Consider the following 18,890-nt stretch of genomic DNA (forward strand, 5'->3'; position numbering starts at 1 on the left):
TCAATGGGGAAGGTGCAGCTGTGCTGGGGGAGAAAATGGCTAGAAGGTTGGAGGATTGTTTAAACTAGGGATTGGGGGGGAGGGTATTCAATTTATAGGAGGGGAAGATAGTGCAGACAGAGACCTGGGCACAAATAAGGAAGTTGGGGGTGGCGGTGGCATGGGGGGTGGGGTTAGAAGTTAATAATTTAAGAAAGAGTAGAGGTACAGAGAGGAACATCAAGTGCATGTATACTAATGCCAGAAGCCTCGCCAACAAAATGGACGAATTAGAACTAATGTTGTTGGAGCATAATTATGACATGGTGGGGATATCTGAAACGTGGCTGGATGAGACCCATGACTGGGCTGTTAACTTGCAGGGCTATAGTCTGTTCAGAAATGACCGTACAGATAAGCGAGGGGGTGGGGTGTGTCTATATGTAAAATCGTCCTTAAAACCCATCCGGCGTGATAATATAGGTGAATTTAATGAAAATGTAGAATCCCTGTGGGTGGAGATAAGGGGAGGGGAAAAAAATAATAAATTACTGATAGGGGTTTGTTATAAATCTCCAAAAATAATGGAAGCAATGGAGAATATCCTCGTAAAGCAAATAGATGAAGCTGCGACTCAAGGAGAAGTCATTATTATGGGGGACTTCAACTACCCTGAAATAGATTGGGGAACAGAAACCTGCAGCTCCAGCAAAGGTAATCGGTTTTTGACAACTATGAGAGACAATTACCTTTCACAACTGGTTCAGGACCCAACAAGAAGGGGGGCACTGCTAGAGCTAATATTAACCAACAGGCCAGACCGCATAGCAAATATAAGGGTTGGGGGTTACTTGGGAAATAGCGATCACAAAATAATAAGTTTTCATGTATCCTTTAAAAAGATGTGTAGTAGAGGGGTTACAAGGACACTAAACTTCAGGAGGGCAAATTTCCAACGGATGAGAGAGGATCTTGGTGCAATTAAATGGGACGATATCCTGAGACACAAAAATACACAGAGAAAATGGGAGACGTTTATTAGCATCCTGGATAGGACCTGTGCACAGTATATACCGTATGGGAATAAACATACTAGGAATAGGAGGAAACCAATATGGCTAAATAGAGCTGTAAGGGGCGCAATAAGTGACAAAAAGAAAGCATTTAGAGATTTAAAGGAAGTAGGTAGTGAGGAGGCATTAAATAAATACAAAAAATTAAATAAATTCTGTAAAAAGCAAATCAAGGCAGCAAAGATTGAGACAGAGAGGCTCATTGCCAGAGAGAGTAAAAATAATCCCCAAATATTCTTTAACTACATAAATAGTAAGAAACTAAAAAATGATAGTGTTGGCCCCCATAAAGATAGTCTGGGTGAAATGGTGGATGAGGATGAGGAAAAAGCCAATATGCTAAATGACTTTTTTTCATCAGTATTTACACAAGAAAATCCCATGGCAGACAAAATGACTAGTGATAAAAATTCCCCATTAAATGTCACCTGCTTAACCCAGCAGGAAGTGCGGCGGCGTCTAAAAATCACTAAAATTGACAAATCTCCGGGCCCGGATGGGATACACCCTCGAGTACTGCAGGAATTAAGTACAGTCATTGATAGACCATTATTTTTAATCTTTAAAGACTCCATAATAACAGGGTCTGTACCACAGGACTGGCGTATAGCAAATGTGGTGCCAATATTCAAAAAGGGGACAAAAACTGAACTCGGAAATTATAGGCCAGTAAGCTTAACCTCTACTGTGGGTAAAATCCTGGAGGGCATTCTAAGGGATGCTATACTGGAGTATCTGAAGAGGAATAACCTCATGACCCAGTATCAGCACGGGTTTACTAGGGACCGTTCATGTCAGACTAATTTGATCAGTTTCTATGAAGAGGTAAGTTCCGGACTGGACTAAAGGAATCCAGTAGATGTAGTGTATATGGACTTTTCCAAAGCTTTTGATACGGTGCCACACAAAAGGTTGATACATAAAATGAGAATAATGGTGATAGGGGAAAATATGTGCAAGTGGGTTGAGAGCTGGCTCAGGGATAGGAAACAAAGGGTGGTTATTAATGGAACACACACGGACTGGGTAGCGGTTAGCAGTGGGGTACCACAGGGGTCAGTATTGGGCCCTCTTCTTTTTAACATATTTATTAATGACCTTGTAGGGGGCATTCAGAGTAGAATTTCAATATTTGCAGATGACACTAAACTCTGCAGGGTAATCAATACAGAGGAGGACAATTTTATATTACAGGATGATTTATGTAAACTAGAAGCTTGGGCTGATAAATGGCAAATGAGCTTTAATGGGGATAAATGTAAGGTCATGCACTTGGTTAGAAGTAATAAGATGTATAATTATGTGCTTAATTCTAAAACTCTGGGCAAAACCGTCAATGAAAAAGACCTGCGTGTATGGGTGGATGACAAACTCATATTCAGTGGCCAGTGTCAGGCAGCTGCTACAAAGGCAAATAAAATAATGGGATGCATTAAAAGAGGCATAGATGCTCATGAGGAGAACATAATTTTACCTCTATACAAGTCACTTGTTCGACCACACTTAGAATACTGTGCACAGTTCTGGTCTCCGGTGTATAAGAAAGACATAGCTGAACTGGAGCGGGTGCAGAGAAGAGCGACCAAGGTTATTAGAGGACTGGGGGGTCTGCAATACCAAGATAGGTTATTACACTTGGGGCTATTTAGTTTGGAAAAACGAAGACTAAGGGGTGATCTTATGTTAATGTATAAATATATGAGGGGACAGTACAAAGACCTTTCTGATGATCTTTTTAATCATAGACCTGAAACAGGGACAAGGGGGCATCCTCTACGTTTGGAGGAAAAAAGGTTTAAGCATAATAACAGATGCGGATTCTTTACTGTAAGAGCAGTGAGACTATGGAACTCTCTGCCGTATGATGTTGTAATGAGTGATTCATGACTTAAATTTAAGAGGGGACTGGATACATTTCTGGAAAAGTATAATGTTACAGGGTATATACACTAGATTCCTTGATAGGGCGTTGATCCAGGGAACTAGTCTGATTGCCGTATGTGGAGTCGGGAAGGAATTTTTTTCCCCAAGGTGGAGCTTACTCTTTGCCACATGGTTTTTTTTTGCCTTCCTCTGGATCAACATGTTAGGGCAAGTTAGGTTAGGCTATGGGTTGAACTAGATGGACTTAAAGTCTTCCTTCAACCTTAATAACTATGTAACTATGTAATAGTCTGTTGAACTACAAGAAGTGGGAAAACAATGTCCCTAAAAAACTATTTAAAGAGGACCTTTCACCAAACGTTTCATGTAGAACTGGACACAGGAAGTAACTGCAGTAGTGACTGCAGAGTGGAATAAAACGTGTTTTGCTTTATTTCGACTCTGTTGCAGAGAGATTAGGAATTAAAGTATCTGGCACTTAACGAGTACAATTTTGTTAAATCTAAGTGGGTGTTAAAAGACAGCAACTCATATAGGGTAAACTATACACCCCAGGGTAAACACCCTCTTGGAATTAACTAAAGTTAACACAGCAGGTGCCAAATACTTTGATTTCTAATATCTCCACAATGAAGAAGTGATATAAAAAAAGCATTCAGCTCTACAGCCACTATTACATCATGTGTCCAGTTTAACATGAAAGAATTGGTGAAAAGTCCTCTTAGAGCTTAAGACGTAACTGTCGAAGAGATATATTCATATAGGGGACTTTGCCACTATAAAAAATCCTAAAGACTTTTTAATACATATTTAAATGAGCGGCCTCCGTATAACCTTGGTGGGAAAAAAGCTTGCTTCATTGCTCCACCCCCTCAATGGGCATCCTCCACGCCTTCCCTTAACTTGATTTACAGCACTCGCTTTCAGGGGAGTGCTGCCTGAATCACTGCATCATAGAATGTTAGAGTTGGAAGGGACCTCAAGCGTCATTGTGTCCAACCCCCTGCTCAATGAAGGATTCAGTAAACCATCTCAGACAATTTCTGTCCAGTCACTAAAGACTTCCATTGAAGGCGAACTCATCACCTCTCATGACAGCCTGTTCCACTAATTGATCACCCTCACTATCAAAAAGTTTTTTCTAATATCTAATCTGTATCTTCTCTCTTTCCGTTTCATTCCATTGCTACTTGTGTTTCTGCAGCGCCCCAGAGATCTGGTCATTGCAGTAGCGCCGCTCTGCCACTAAGGGGAGTGATGGTACGTCTGATGGCACTAAAGGAGTTCTTTGACCAGGTATCGCCAGCACACATTACACTTCACACTCCGGCCACTAGGGGGAGTAAAAGGCTTTATTTATTGGGCCACTCCTCACACTGGTAAAACTAGGGGTTGGATAGGAAGTGAGATCAGAAGCTGACTGGGTTGGATTCAGGCAGCATCCCTCTGCCGGGGTGCTGCAGGGAGAAGATTCAGGGGGGTCCCTGTCAGGCGTGGGAACCTGGCAGGTACCTAGCGAACAGAACAGAACGTTATGGAACCGCGCCTGCACTACCTTGCGGCGGTATCCTAAGAAAGAGACACGAAGCGAAGGATACTGAGGCGCGTAGCCGGTGTCCGGAACACCGAGGAAGTAACTGACTCTATGCCTTACTTCAAACTCCGGAGGACAGTTAATGATAGGTTGGCTGTCTACCTTAAATTTCCTACGAAGCCATAGGGGGCAATGCATGGAAAGGGGCGTCTCTAGGGTCCCGGAAGAGCTCCGAGCCTTGCCGTCATACGGGTGTGTCTTAGCCATAACATACCTGGGGGATGAGAAACTAGTAACATCTGGAACGAAAGAGAAAGAACGAACGAACTAGAACAGAAGTTGTGAGGACTATACCGAATGCTCAGCAGGGTAGCACTACAACACACAGGCGCTAATGGTAGGCAATGATTTCCACCTGCAAGGGGAACTCTGGATGTGCCATCGGACCGGCCGGTCTCCGACAGCCCTGTTAATCGTGCTCTGGATCGAGGATCCTGAAATCTTCAGTAAAGAGGTAAAGAGACTGCAACCCTGTGTCTGTTATTGCCTGCACCTCACACCATCACCATCCACCTTACTGGGAAGCCCTGGGGACATACTTCACCTGTGGGAAGTCACACCATCTAGCTGCCATCACATCACCCCAGTGGACCCTAAGCAGCGTCGGCCACTCTGACCAAATACCACAGGTGGCGTCACGAAACCTTGACAGACTCCTATCACCTTTCATTGGGCGCCCCTTAGCAGGACCGGGTCCAGCCACCGTGACATCCCCAGAACTGAGACAGCAGAGGACCGGTACCGAGCAACCCGCGGCCCTGCGTCTGGGGGCGATCCATTTCCATGTGCAAATGACAATAAGAATGATCCTTCTACACTGTGACATCCCTTCAGATATTTATAGACAGCTATTAGGTTTATAATAATAATAATAATCATTTTATTTATATAGCGCCAACATATTCCACAGCGCTTTACAAATTATAGAGGGGATTTGTACAGACAATAGACATTACAGCATAACAGAAATCACAGTTCAAAATAGATACCAAGAGGAATGAGGGCCCTGCTCGCAAGCTTACAAACTATGAGGAAAAGGGGAGACACGAGAGGTGGATGGTAACAATTGCTTTAGTTATTCGGATCAGCAATAGTGTAAGGCTCGGGTGTTCATGTAAAGCTGCATGAACCAGTTAACTGCCTAAGTATGTAGCAGTACAGACACAGAGGGCCATTAACTGCATAAAGTGTATGAGAATATGATGCGAGGAACCTGATTATGTTTTTTTTTTTTTTAATGGGCCACACAGGGATAGTTAGGTTAATGCATTGAGGCGGTAGGCCTATCTGAACACATGAGTTTTTAGGGCACGCTTAACACTGTGGGGATTGGGGATTTATCGTATTAACCTAGGTAGTGCATTCCAAAGAATCGGTGCAGCACGTGTAAAATCTTGGAGACGGGAGTGGGAGGTTCTGATTATTGAGGATGCTAACCTGAGGTCATTAGCGGAGCGGAGGGTGGTAGACTGAGACCAGAGAGGAGATGTAGGGTGGTGCTGAGCCATGAAGTGCTTTGTGGATGAGGGTAGTAGTTTTGTACTGGATTCTTGAGTGGATAGGTAACCAGTGTAATGACTGGCACAAGGTAGAGGCATCGGTGTAACGATTAGTGAGGAATATGATCCTGGCTGCAGCATTCAGGACAGATTGGAGCGGGGAGAGTTTGGTAAGAGGGAGGCCGATTAGTAGACAGTTACAATAGTCCAGATGAGAATGAATAAGTGAAACAGTAAGAGTTTTTGCAGAGTCAAAAGTAAGAAAAGGGCGAATTCTAGAAATGTTTTTGAGATGCAGATAAGAAGAGCGAGACAGTGATCGGATGTGGGGGGTGAATGAAAGCTTGGAATCAAGTATGACCCCAAGGCAGATGGCATGTTGCTTTGGAGTAATGGTGGAACCGCACACAGAGATGGCAATGTCAGGTAAAGGTAGGTTAATAGAGGGAGAAAACACAAGGAGTTCAGTTTTTGACAGGTTCACTTTCAGATAGAGGGAAGACATGATGTTAGAGACAGCAGTAAGACAATCACTGGTGTTTACTAAAAAGGTTGGCGTGATAACAGGAGAAGAAGTGTATAATTGGGTGTCGTCAGCATAGAAATGGTACTGTAAACCAAATCTACTGATTGTTTGTCCAATAGGGGCAGTATACAAAGAGAAGAGAAGGGGCCGAGGACTGATCCTTGAGGAACCCCAACAGTAAGGGGAAGGTGAGAGGAGGAGGAACCAGCAAAAGATACAGTGAAGGATCGGTCAGAGAGATAGGTGGAGAACCAGGAGAGAATGGTGTCCTTGAGGCCGATGGAGCGGAGCATAGTGAGAAGGAGCTGATGATCCACAGTGTTGAATGCTGCGGAGAGATCCAAGAGAATTAGCATGGAGTAGTGACCATTAGATTTAGCTGTTAGTAGGTCATTAGAGACTTTAGTGAGGGCAGTTTCAGTAGAGTGTAAAGAGCGGAAACCAGATTGAAGAGGGTCGAGAAGAGAGGTATCTGAGAGATAGCGGGTAAGACGGGAGTGGACCAGGCATTCAAGGAGTTTAGAGATGAAGGGAAGATTAGAGACAGGTCTATAGTTAGCGGCACAGTTGTGATCGAGGGATGGTTTTTTAAGTAAAGGATGTATGATGGCATGCTTAAATGAGGATGGAAAAATACCGGAAGTGAGAGAAAGGTTGAATATTTTTGTTAGGTGAGAGGTGACAGCTGGGAAAGGGATTGGAGGAGATGTGACGGAATGGGGATACTGATGCAAGTGGTTGGGCGAGAAGATGCAAGGAGCCTGATTACTTCTTCCTAAGGTTTCCTCTTAGCCTTCTTTCTTGCGAGCTAAACATTGTCGGATCATTTAATAGTTCCTCGTAGGACATACATTGCAGTCACCTCAACATCCTGGTCAACATCTCTAAACTTGCTCCAGTTCATTTTTCTTACCCAGAGGTAGAATTTTGCATTTGTCTCTGTTAAATACAATTCTATTACACTGTGTGCAGAATTATTAGGCAAGTTGTATTTTGATCACATGATACTTTTTATACATGTTGTCCTACTCCAAGCTGTTCAGGCTTGAGAGCCAACTACCAATTAAATAAATCAGATGATGTGCATCTCTGTAATGAGGAGGGGTATTGTCTAATGACATCAAAACCCTATATAAGGTGTGCTTAATTATTAGACAACTTCCTTTCCTTTGGCAAAATGGGTCAGAAGAAAGATTTGATGGGCTCTGAAATGTCCAAAATTGTGAGATGTCTTACAGAGGGATGCAGCAGTCTTGAAATTGCCAAACTTTTGAAGCGTGATCACTGATCAATCAAGCGTTTCATGGCAAATAGCCAACAGGGTCGCAAGAAGCTTGTTGGGCAAAAAAGGAACAAAATAACTGCCCATGAATTGAGGAAAATCAAGCGTGAAGCTGCCAAGATGCCATTTGCCACCAGTTTTGCCATATTTCAGAGCTGTAACGTTACTGGAGTAACAAAAAGCACAAGGTGTGCGATACTCAGGGACATGGCCAAGGTAAGGAAGGCTGAAAAACGACCACCTTTGAAGAAGAAACATAAAATAAAACGTCAAGACTGGGCCAAGAAATATCTTAAGACTGACTTTTCAAAGGTTTTATGAACTGATGAAATGAGAGTGACTCTTGATGGGCCAGATGGATGGGCCAGAGGCTGGATCAGTAAAGGGCAGAGAGCTCCACTCCGACTCAGATGCCAGCAAGGTGGAGGTGAGGTACTGGTATTTGCTGGTATCATCAAAGATGAACTTGTGGGACCTTTTCGGGTTGAGGATGGAGTGAAGCTCAACTCCCAGACCTACTGCCAGTTTCTGGAAGACAACTTCTTCAAGCAGTGGTACAGGAAGAAGTCGGTATCGTTCAAGAAAAATATGATTTTCATGCAGGACAATGCTCCATCACAAGATAATGTAAAAAATCCAGCACTCAAAAAGTTATGAAAGTTTATTCATTTATTTTTATGATCCCAAAACAATTCATATAACATTTCGGTCTTTAAGACCTTCATCAGACTAGGATACAGAAAGAAAGAAATAGAAACAAAGGAAGAAAAACATAAATCCAAAATCCAAATTATACATACAAAAAATTCTCAAAGTATAACAAATCTTTACATGATGCAACTATAGTGAATTAAATGACGTTCATAATCCTGAGACAGCTACTGTATCTATACAAAGCTCAATAATTCATCATCGTTTCACAAATATTTTTATTTATCTCCAATATGGCATAATACAATATTTTTAACAGTAAAGATCAAAAATGAATTAATCTCTATGACATAATTCCAGTATTCTTCAAAAATCAATGATATATGAATTTGGCATAATTTATAACAGGATAATTAATATACCGTATATACTCGAGTATAAGCCGAGATTTTCAGCCCAAATTTTTGGGCTGAAAGTGCCCCTCTCGGCTTATACTCGAGTCAAGGTGGGTGGCAGGGTCGGCGGGTGAGGGGGAGAGGGCGCTGAGGTATACTTACCTAGTCCCAGCGATCCTGACGCTCCCCGCCTGTCCCACGGTCTTCTGTGCTGCAGCTTCTTCCCCTCTTCAGCGGTCACGTGGGACCGCTCATTAGAAAAATGAATAGGCGGCTCCACCTCCCATAGGGGTGGAGCCGCCTATTCATTTCTCTAATCAGCGGTAACGGTGACCGCTGATAGAGGAAGAAGCTGCGGCACCGAAGACCAGCTGTGACAGGCAGAGGGAGCGTCAGGATCGCTGGGACTAGGTAAGTACAGTGGGGCAAAAAAGTATTTAGTCAGTCAGCAATAGTGCAAGTTCCACCACTTAAAAAGATGAGAGGCGTCTGTAATTTACATCATAGGTAGACCTCAACTATGGGAGACAAACGGAGAAAAAAAAATCCAGAAAATCACATTGTCTGTTTTTTTAACATTTTATTTGCATATTATGGTGGAAAATAAGTATTTGGTCAGAAACAAAATTTAATCTCAATACTTTGTAATATATCCTTTGTTGGCAATGACAGAGGTCAAACGTTTTCTGTAAGTCTTCACAAGGTTGCCACACACTGTTGTTGGTATGTTGGCCCATTCCTCCATGCAGATCTCCTCTAGAGCAGTGATGTTTTTGGCTTTTCGCTTGGCAACACGGACTTTCAACTCCCTCCAAAGGTTTTCTATAGGGTTGAGATCTGGAGACTGGCTAGGCCACTCCAGGACCTTGAAATGCTTCTTACGAAGCCACTCCTTCGTTGCCCTGGCTGTGTGCTTTGGATCAATGTCATGTTGAAAGACCCAGCCACGTTTCATCTTCAATGCCCTTGCTGATGGAAGGAGGTTTGCACTCAAAATCTCACGATACAAGGCCCCATTCATTCTTTCATGTACCCGGATCAGTCGTCCTGGCCCCTTTGCAGAGAAACAGCCCCAAAGCATGATGTTTCCACCACCATGCTTTACAGTAGGTATGGTGTTTGATGGATGCAACTCAGTATTCCTTTTCCTCCAAACACGACAAGTTGTGTTTCTACCAAACAGTTCCAGTTTGGTTTCATCAGACCATAAGACATTCTCCCAAAACTCCTCTGGATCATCCAAATGCTCTCTAGCAAACTTCAGACGGGCCCGGACATGTACTGGCTTAAGCAGTGGGACACGTCTGGCACTGCAGGATCTGAGTCCATGGTGGCGTAGTGTGTTACTTATGGTAGGCCTTGTTACATTGGTCCCAGCTCTCTGCAGTTCATTCACTAGGTCCCCCCGCGTGGTTCTGGGATTTTTGCTCACCGTTCTTGTGATCATTCTGACCCCACGGGGTGGGATTTTGCGTGGAGCCCCAGATCGAGGGAGATTATCAGTGGTCTTATATGTCTTCCATTTTCTAATTATTGCTCCCACTGTTGATTTCTTCACTCCAAGCTGGTTGGCTATTACAGATTCAGTCTTCCCAGCCTGGTGCAGGGCTACAATTTTGTTTCTGGTGTCCTTTGACAGCTCTTTGGTCTTCACCATAGTGGAGTTTGGAGTCAGACTGTTTGAGGGTGTGCACAGGTGTCTTTTTATACTGATAACAAGTTTAAACAGGTGCCATTACTACAGGTAATGAGTGGAGGAAAGAGGAGACTCTTAAAGAAGAAGTTACAGGTCTGTGAGAGCCAGAAATCTTGATTGTTTGTTTCTGACCAAATACTTATTTTCCACCATAATATGCAAATAAAATGTTAAAAAAACAGACAATGTGATTTTCTGGATTTTTTTTTCTCAGTTTGTCTCCCATAGTTGAGGTCTACCTATGATGTAAATTACAGACGCCTCTCATCTTTTTAAGTGGTGGAACTTGCACTATTGCTGACTGACTAAATACTTTTTTGCCCCACTGTATGTAATATTCACCTGTCCGCTTTCCAGCCGCCGGGCGCCTCCATCTTCCCGACGTCTGCGCTCTGACTGTTCAGGTCAGAGGGCGCGATGACGCATATAGTGTGCGCGGCGCCCTCTGCCTGATCAGTCAGAGCGGAGAGAGAGATGCCGGGACCGGACGCCGGGAGCTGCAAGCAAGAAAGGTGAGTATGTGTTTTTTTTTATTTTTATTGCAGCAGCAGCGGCGGCACAGATTTATGTGGAGCATCTATGGGACAAAATGAACGGTGCAGAGCACAGTATGGGGCACAGATATGGGACAAAATGAACAGTGCTGAGCACAGTATGGGGCACAGCTATGGGACAAAATGAACGGTGCCGAGCACAGTATGGGGCACAGCTATGGGACAAAATGAACGGTGCCGAGCACAGTATGGGGCACAGCTATGGGACAAAATGAACGGTGCAGAGCATATATGGGGCACAGATATGGGACAAAATGAACGGTGCAGAGCATATATGGGGCACAGCTATGGGACAAAATGAACGGTGCAGAGCATATATGGGGCACAGATATGGGGCAATATGAACGGTGCAAAGCACTATATGGGGCACAACTATGGGACAAAATGAACGGTGCAGAGCACAGTATGGGGCACAGCTATGGGACAAAATGAACGATGCAGAGCACTATATGGGGCACAGCTATGGGACAAAATGAACGGTGCAGAGCACTGTATGGGGCACAGCTATGGGGAAATATGAACGGTGCAGAGCACTATATGGGGCACAACTATGGGGAAATAATGATCTATTTTTATTTTTGAAATTCACCGGTAAATGCTGCATTTCCACCCTAGGCTTATACTCGAGTCAACAAGTTTTCCCAGTTTTTTGTGGCAAAATTAGGGGGGTCGGCTTATACTCGGGTCGGCTTATACTCGAGTATATAGTATATATAGAATTCATATAATGAAATTATCATTATTTGGTAAGAAAACCCTAATATATTTCATAGTATATTTTATATTTAAACGTGTTGAATACAAGGTTGTCCCATATGGCAAGGAATAGTGCTTACCAGTAAATGCAGTGACAGAAAAAAACGACCTACAGGGTGGAGCGCGGTAATTTGCTTTTTTGCACTGCATGCTGTGGCGGCACTGTCGGTCGAAGAGAGGGGAGAGTGGGTGTGGCTTACAGTGGCTGATGGGAGATTTGTATTCCTATGCCTTTCAGTTGCCATCATGCAGTGGACACGTGAGGAGAGGTCATTTTGTGTTGAAGCGTATTTTTCAAATGCCCACTCGATCATTGCAGTGCAGCGTGCTTTTCGTTTACAATTCGCTGTTCCTCCACGCGGACGTGTTCCTGGACGGCAATCAATTGTAAATTGGGTGAATGCATTCAGAACAGCAGGGAATGTGTCATGTGGACGAAGGGGACCTGAGAGAAGGATTACAACACCACAAAACATCGAGAGAGTTAGAGCAGCAGTACTGCAATCTCCGAAACGCTCTGCTCGGAAGCAATCATTTGCTCTTGGCATTTCAAGACGTTCTCTCCACCGGATTCTTCATGATGAACTGAATTTTCACCCGTATAAAATGTGCGTGGTCCAACATTTGTCAGCATGGGACTATTTGACACGGCGGACCTCTTGTGAAGACATGTTAGCAACGATACCCCGTGACGCAATTGTGTTTTTTTCTGATGAGGCACTGCACACACAGCGAGGGTTACCATGAATTGTTTGAGGCAAATGTTTCCTGGACGGCTTATCTCTTTGAGGGGAGATGTGAACTGGCCAGCACGCTCACCAGATTTAGCCCCATGCGATTTTTTCCTTTGGGGTTACCTGAAGTCTAAGGTGTATATCAACCGTCCCAACACCTTGGAAGACCTAAGGAACAATATTGAAGCTGAAATTGGCAGAATACCAGTGGACATACTTGTTAGAGTTCATGAAAACTTCAGAAAACGTATGCAGCAGTGTGTGGATAGCGAAGGTCGACATTTGCCAGATACACTATTTAAGACCATGTAATTTAAAAATTCCATTATTGTTCAGTATAATTAAAATATAAAATAAATTTTTCTAATGATCATAATTTTTTTATTTCATTCCCAAATCAGCAAATTACCGCGCTCCACCCTGTATAATGTATATGTGACTCCTTCAGGAGTTCTACAAAAGGAAACAGAAGAAAGGTTCAGTGAAAACAGGGGGTCCGTGAAAGAAAATCTGTGTTCCAATTATGCTACAAAGGTGCTAGTGGGCAGTGAGAGCTTACCGCACGTGTGTCCGGTCACAGGTCACAGGAAGCCTAAGCCTGTTCCTGCTGCTAAAGTGAGCATGGACGTGGAGAGGAGTGACTTCATTTCACATTAATAGTAGGCAGTGTTTGCCGCAAGCTGCAGCTAACAATGCCCACTATCAGGGCCTGCAGACCAGGGCCCCAGCTCCCTCAGGGGCCCCCAGCCGCTCCTTCAGGGGCTGTAAGCCAGGGGGTCCCGGCACCAGTGCCACCCCCCGGTGCTCGTTAATGGAAGAGAGAGCGTCACATGATGCTCTCATTCCCATCATTCCCCTCGCCTCTGACACACAGCGGGTGCGTGATGACGTCACTTCATCGCATACATGCTGTGCTGAAGGCCAACTGCAGCGCAGCTCCTGAAATCGGAGCAGAGACCCCACCGGAATCAGCATGGGAGTAAGGAGGAGAGGTGAGTATTGTGGGTTTTTTTCATATATCAGTGAGTCCTGGTTGTATGGGGGAGCTGAATTATACCCTATGGGGGAGCTGCGTGATACCCTATGGGGGGAGTGAGCTGCATGATGCCCCATGGGAGGAGAGAGCTGCATGATACCCTATGGGGGGAGCCGCATGATACCCTATGGGGGGATTTTGCTGCATGATGCCCCATGGAGGGGAGCTGCATGATATCCTGTGGGGTGGAGCTGCATAATACGCTATGGGGGGACTGAGCTGCATGATTCCCTATGGTGGGTGAGCTGCATGATACATTATGGGGGTTGAACTGCATGATACTCGATGGGGGTGAACTGCATGATACCCTATGGGGGAGCTGCATAATACTCTATGGGGGGAGTGAGCTGCATGATGCCCTATTGGGGGAGCTGCACAATACCCTATGGGGGGACTGAGCTGCATGATGCCCTATGGGGGTGAGCTGCATGATACATTATGGGGGGTGAGCTGCATGATACTCTATGGGGGGTGAGCTGCATGATACCCTATGAGAGGGGACAGCATGATACCCTATGAAGGGGGCAGCATGATACCCTATGAAGGGGGGCAGCATGATACCCTATGAAGGGGGGCAGCATGATACTTTATGAGGAGGGCAGCATGATACCCTATAAGAAGGGGCAGCATGATACCCTATGAGAGGGGGCAGCATGATACCCTATGAAGGGGGGCAGCATGATACCCTATGAAGGGGGGCAGCATGATACTTTATGAGGAGGGCAGCATGATACCCTATAAGAAGGGGCAGCATGATACCCTATGAGAGGGGGCAGCATGATACCCTATGAGAGGATGGCAGCATGATACCCTATGAGGGGGCAGCATGATACCCTATGAAGGGGGGCAGCATGATACCCTATGAAGGGGGGCAGCATGATACTTTATGAGGAGGGCAGCATGATACCCTATAAGAAGGGGCAGCATGATACCCTATGAGAGGGGGCAGCATGATACCCTATGAAGGGGGCAGCATGATACCCTATGAAGGGGGGCAGCATGATACTTTATGAGGAGGGCAGCATGATACCCTATAAGAAGGGGCAGCATGATACCCTATGAGAGGGGGCAGCATGATACCCTATGAGAGGATGGCAGCATGATACCCTATGAGGGGGCAGCATGATAACCTATGAGGGGGGCAGCATGATACCCTATGAGAGGGGGCAGCATGATACCCTATGAAGGGGGGCAGCATGATACCCTATGAGGGGGCAGCATGATACCCTATGAGGGGGTTACATTATATTCTGTGGGGGGCTGCATAATATTCCATAAAGGGGCTGCATTATACCTTATGAGGGGGCTGCATTATACTCTGAGGGGGCTACATTATATTCTGTGGGGGGGCTGTATTATACTATTTGAAGGGGGCTGCATTATACCCTATGAGGGGGTTGCACTATACTCTATGGGGGCTACATTATACCCTATTGGGAGCTGCATTATACTCTGAGGATGGTTGCATTATATTCTATGGGGGGCTACATTATATTCTATGGGGACTGCATTATTTGCTATGAGGGGGATACATTATATTCTATATGAGGGCTGCATTATATTCTGTGAGGGGGCTACATCAGGGGTGTCAAACTGCATTCCTCAAGGGCTGCAAACCATGCGTGTTTTCAAGATTTCCTTAGCTTTGCACAAGGTGCTGCAATCATTATGTGTGTAGGTGATTAAATTATCACATGTGCAGTACAAAGAAAATCTAGAAAGAAGTACAGTCTCTAATAGTCCAAATTAGTATAAAAAAAGAACAAACCAAAAAACTAATATATACAATAACTTTATTTCAAAACCATTGGATTAAAAATAAGCACGACACCCAAACCCCTGATAATGGAAGTGGGTCCATAAAAGCCTGGTCTGGTTAAAAAGGGCAAAAATGGAGGGAGAGAAAATAGGATACAAAAATTCTAAATATCCCTAAAGAGTATTCCCTGCCTGTCTGCGGAGGTTGGCACCCTCTTGAACGCAATATGGCGCCCCCGCTCCTCGACGGCTCGCCCTGAATGCCCTATGAGTCCCTTGATGCGATGATGTAAGATGCCTATTGATACACCTAAATAGCCCACACCACCGGGCCCAAAGAAAAATGAAAAAGCACACATAAACCAAATACCAGGTGGTACTTCACCAACAATAAACAAGCCCAAATAGACAGGTCTGACCGTACAGAGCCCTGCAGCCTAATGTACTCCGTAGACGGCTAAGGCTAGTATACCCTAAAGAGTCCCTAGCAAAGAGTCCCTGCCTGTCAGCGGAGGTTGGCACCCTCTTGAACGCAAAATGGCGCCCCCGCTCCTCGGCGGCTGTCCCTGTTGGCCCTTACTACGTCCCTATAACCAAGGGAAGCCTAAACAGAGGTGGTGCCTTAGGGGCTAAAGCGGTGACCCGTAGCTCTAAATCCCTCAGCCTTCGGCCAGACCAAAAAACAGGATACAAACGGTGTAAAGGCACACAAACTAATGCTAACTGCGATATATTTAAATGTCTCTTGGAAAAGGACACAGCTTATACACAGGCTGGAGAATGGGTATTACACCTCTACCACCTAAGCATATATACAGAAGTGAAGATATTCTTTATTTTGATAGTATAACCGAAATAATATTCCCAATGATAATAGCTGGAATATATGATGCACTTTCTAAGGTTCTGAACATGAGGTGGCTAATGAGCTTTGCTTCTCCACCATTTAAAGATGTATACATAGATGAAGACGCACTGGCCTCAACAATGTAGCCAGAATTATACCTCCAGTCACGATAGAACACATGGTGAATATTCACATAAATAATGCAATGAAGGTTCTATCCCAAATACCAAAAACACTCATGTCCTATGTATGCCAATTATACGTCCACAGTTGGTGAAAATACCTGAAAACAAAAAATAAAAAACCAGATCCACTTATCTGCGGTCCGGTTTTGCCTCTACGCGTTTCCCCCCCATGATATGGTTCCTCAGGAGGCAAATGGGAAATTAGACTTCCGTGTGTTCAAGTCACATCGGAGATGCATGCTGTGCCTAGTTGTAGGTGCAGGAAATACACTGACCAAAACCCCTCTTAAATAGCCCCCTCCTTCAGGATAGAAAATACAGGGGCTGTAACCCATATACACGCATTGTTATTCATGTTGTCTTATAGATGTAATAGCTTGCAGGGCCTCATATTCACCTGAGTACACTTTCAGCCGCCATTGCTGCACGGCTCGTCGGCGTCCTCTCACTGCACACGCGCCGATACCAAACACTAGAGGTCGAAATGCACAATTAGCGACTGCGCACGCGTCCAGCCGCCATTTTCCTGTGCATCGCCTCCCTTCCATTGCGCATGCGCCGATATTAGGCACTAGAGGTCAGGATGCACGGGTTGCGACTGCGCATACGCCCAGCCGCCATTTTCTTGTGCATCGCCTCGCATAAAAATAGGATCACATAGGTTACATACCGCCGGTACAAAGCTACATATCCAAAGGTACTTATATTATATTGTCACATTAACATAGTGACTTACAAAACCTCTCATTTCTCTAGATACACTTTCCACCGCCATTACTATATATATATAACTGCGCTCGCGTCCGGACGCCATTTTCTGGTGTATCGTCTCGCACCAAGTAGCAACCGCGCAAGCGCCATACTACCGGTACGGAGCCACCTATCTAAAAGTTACTACATTAAACTGGAACCGCCTCGTATACAGTAGCACGCCTGCACTGCCTATGCACAAATCAGCCTAATGGTTGGCCATGTTGTTTACCTTATCAATATTGCCGACGGCCAAAAACCAGCCCCATTTATATGTGACAATGCATTACTCTGTAACTCGATGTGTATAGGTATTGGATCCTATGTGTCCATAAAAAGACATAACTAGGTGTACAAAAATCGATGCCCCAGTAATGCCCCCCAAGGATGATATTATATATGGATATCTGCCCGGGATTATTGTCCCAAAGCGTATTCTCTAAAACTGGGCACACATGGTCAAACAATGGCGTAAGGTACGGAAAATGTACACCCACACCCACAACAATCTAATCCTAAATTGATAATATGCTGATGCTTAGGAGTGCACATAATTAGTAGATAAACATCACACCCCTAAATATATACTACTATTACTGCAAACCATCTAATAGGTATGCAGTGCTGTCAAATCAATATCAGGGAAAAGGAAGGGGAACAAAACACGAAATCGACGAAAACAGGTTCACACAAAGCAACCATAGGTTAACCGCTCATTCAGTCCTCCAGGGACCACTGACCCCATCCTATATATCCACTGGGTTTCCTTTTGAAGGATAACCCTATCCCAATCTCCCCTCCTTCCATTTTGTTTTACCACTTCCAGGACACAAAAGGAGAGAACCTTGCTGTCACCCTGGTGTGTCTCCCAAATGTGACGTGCTACCGGGGTGTCTCTAGCATTTTTTATGTCTCCTAGGTGCTCCCCAATCCTCCTTCTGAATTCTCTTTTTGTCTTCCCTATACAATTTTTCGAACATGTACATGTAGCCATATAGACCACACCAATGGTCTTACAATTAGCAAAGTCCCTACAAAAAAAGAGTCTTCCATTGGATGCACTGGTAAAACTTTTGCCTGGTGCCACATAGTCACAAAAGGAACAGTTGCCGCACCTAAATGTACCATTGATGCGTCTGTCCAACCAAGTTCCTTCACGTTTAGGTCTTTTATAATGACTGTGTACAAGTCGATCTTTTAAGGATCGTCCTCTGCGGAAGGTGATTTGGGGTTTATCCGGGATAAAGTCTGTCAGGGTCTCATCCAACTGTAAAATGCTCCAATGTTTTTTGAGCACACCAAAAACCCGATTGGACTGATTGTCAAAAGTCCCAATGATCCTCGGAATGTTATCAGCCTCTGGTTTCTCATTAACCTGTAGAAGAGTCCTTCTCTCTCTACCCAGGGCGTTTCTAAAGGCCGGGTCTAGTACCTCATCCGGATAACCCCGATCCCGAAACCTCTCCCTCAGATCATACGCCTGTACCCTAAAGGTATCAGGGCTGGAGCAATTTCTCCTTGTCCTCAGGTATTGGCCCCGAGGGATGCCCCTCTTCAGGGGAGCCGGGTGGTGGCTCTCCCACCTAAGAAGGGCATTAGTGGCTGTTGGCTTTCGAAACAGTCTTGTATCTAGCATTCCATTGGTGTTGATGCTAATTTTTACATCCAAAAAGGCCAGTTCACGTCTATCA

The sequence above is a fragment of the Ranitomeya imitator genome, chromosome 5, assembly GCF_032444005.1.
Source record: "Ranitomeya imitator isolate aRanImi1 chromosome 5, aRanImi1.pri, whole genome shotgun sequence".
In the NCBI taxonomy this organism is placed as follows: domain Eukaryota; kingdom Metazoa; phylum Chordata; class Amphibia; order Anura; family Dendrobatidae; genus Ranitomeya; species Ranitomeya imitator.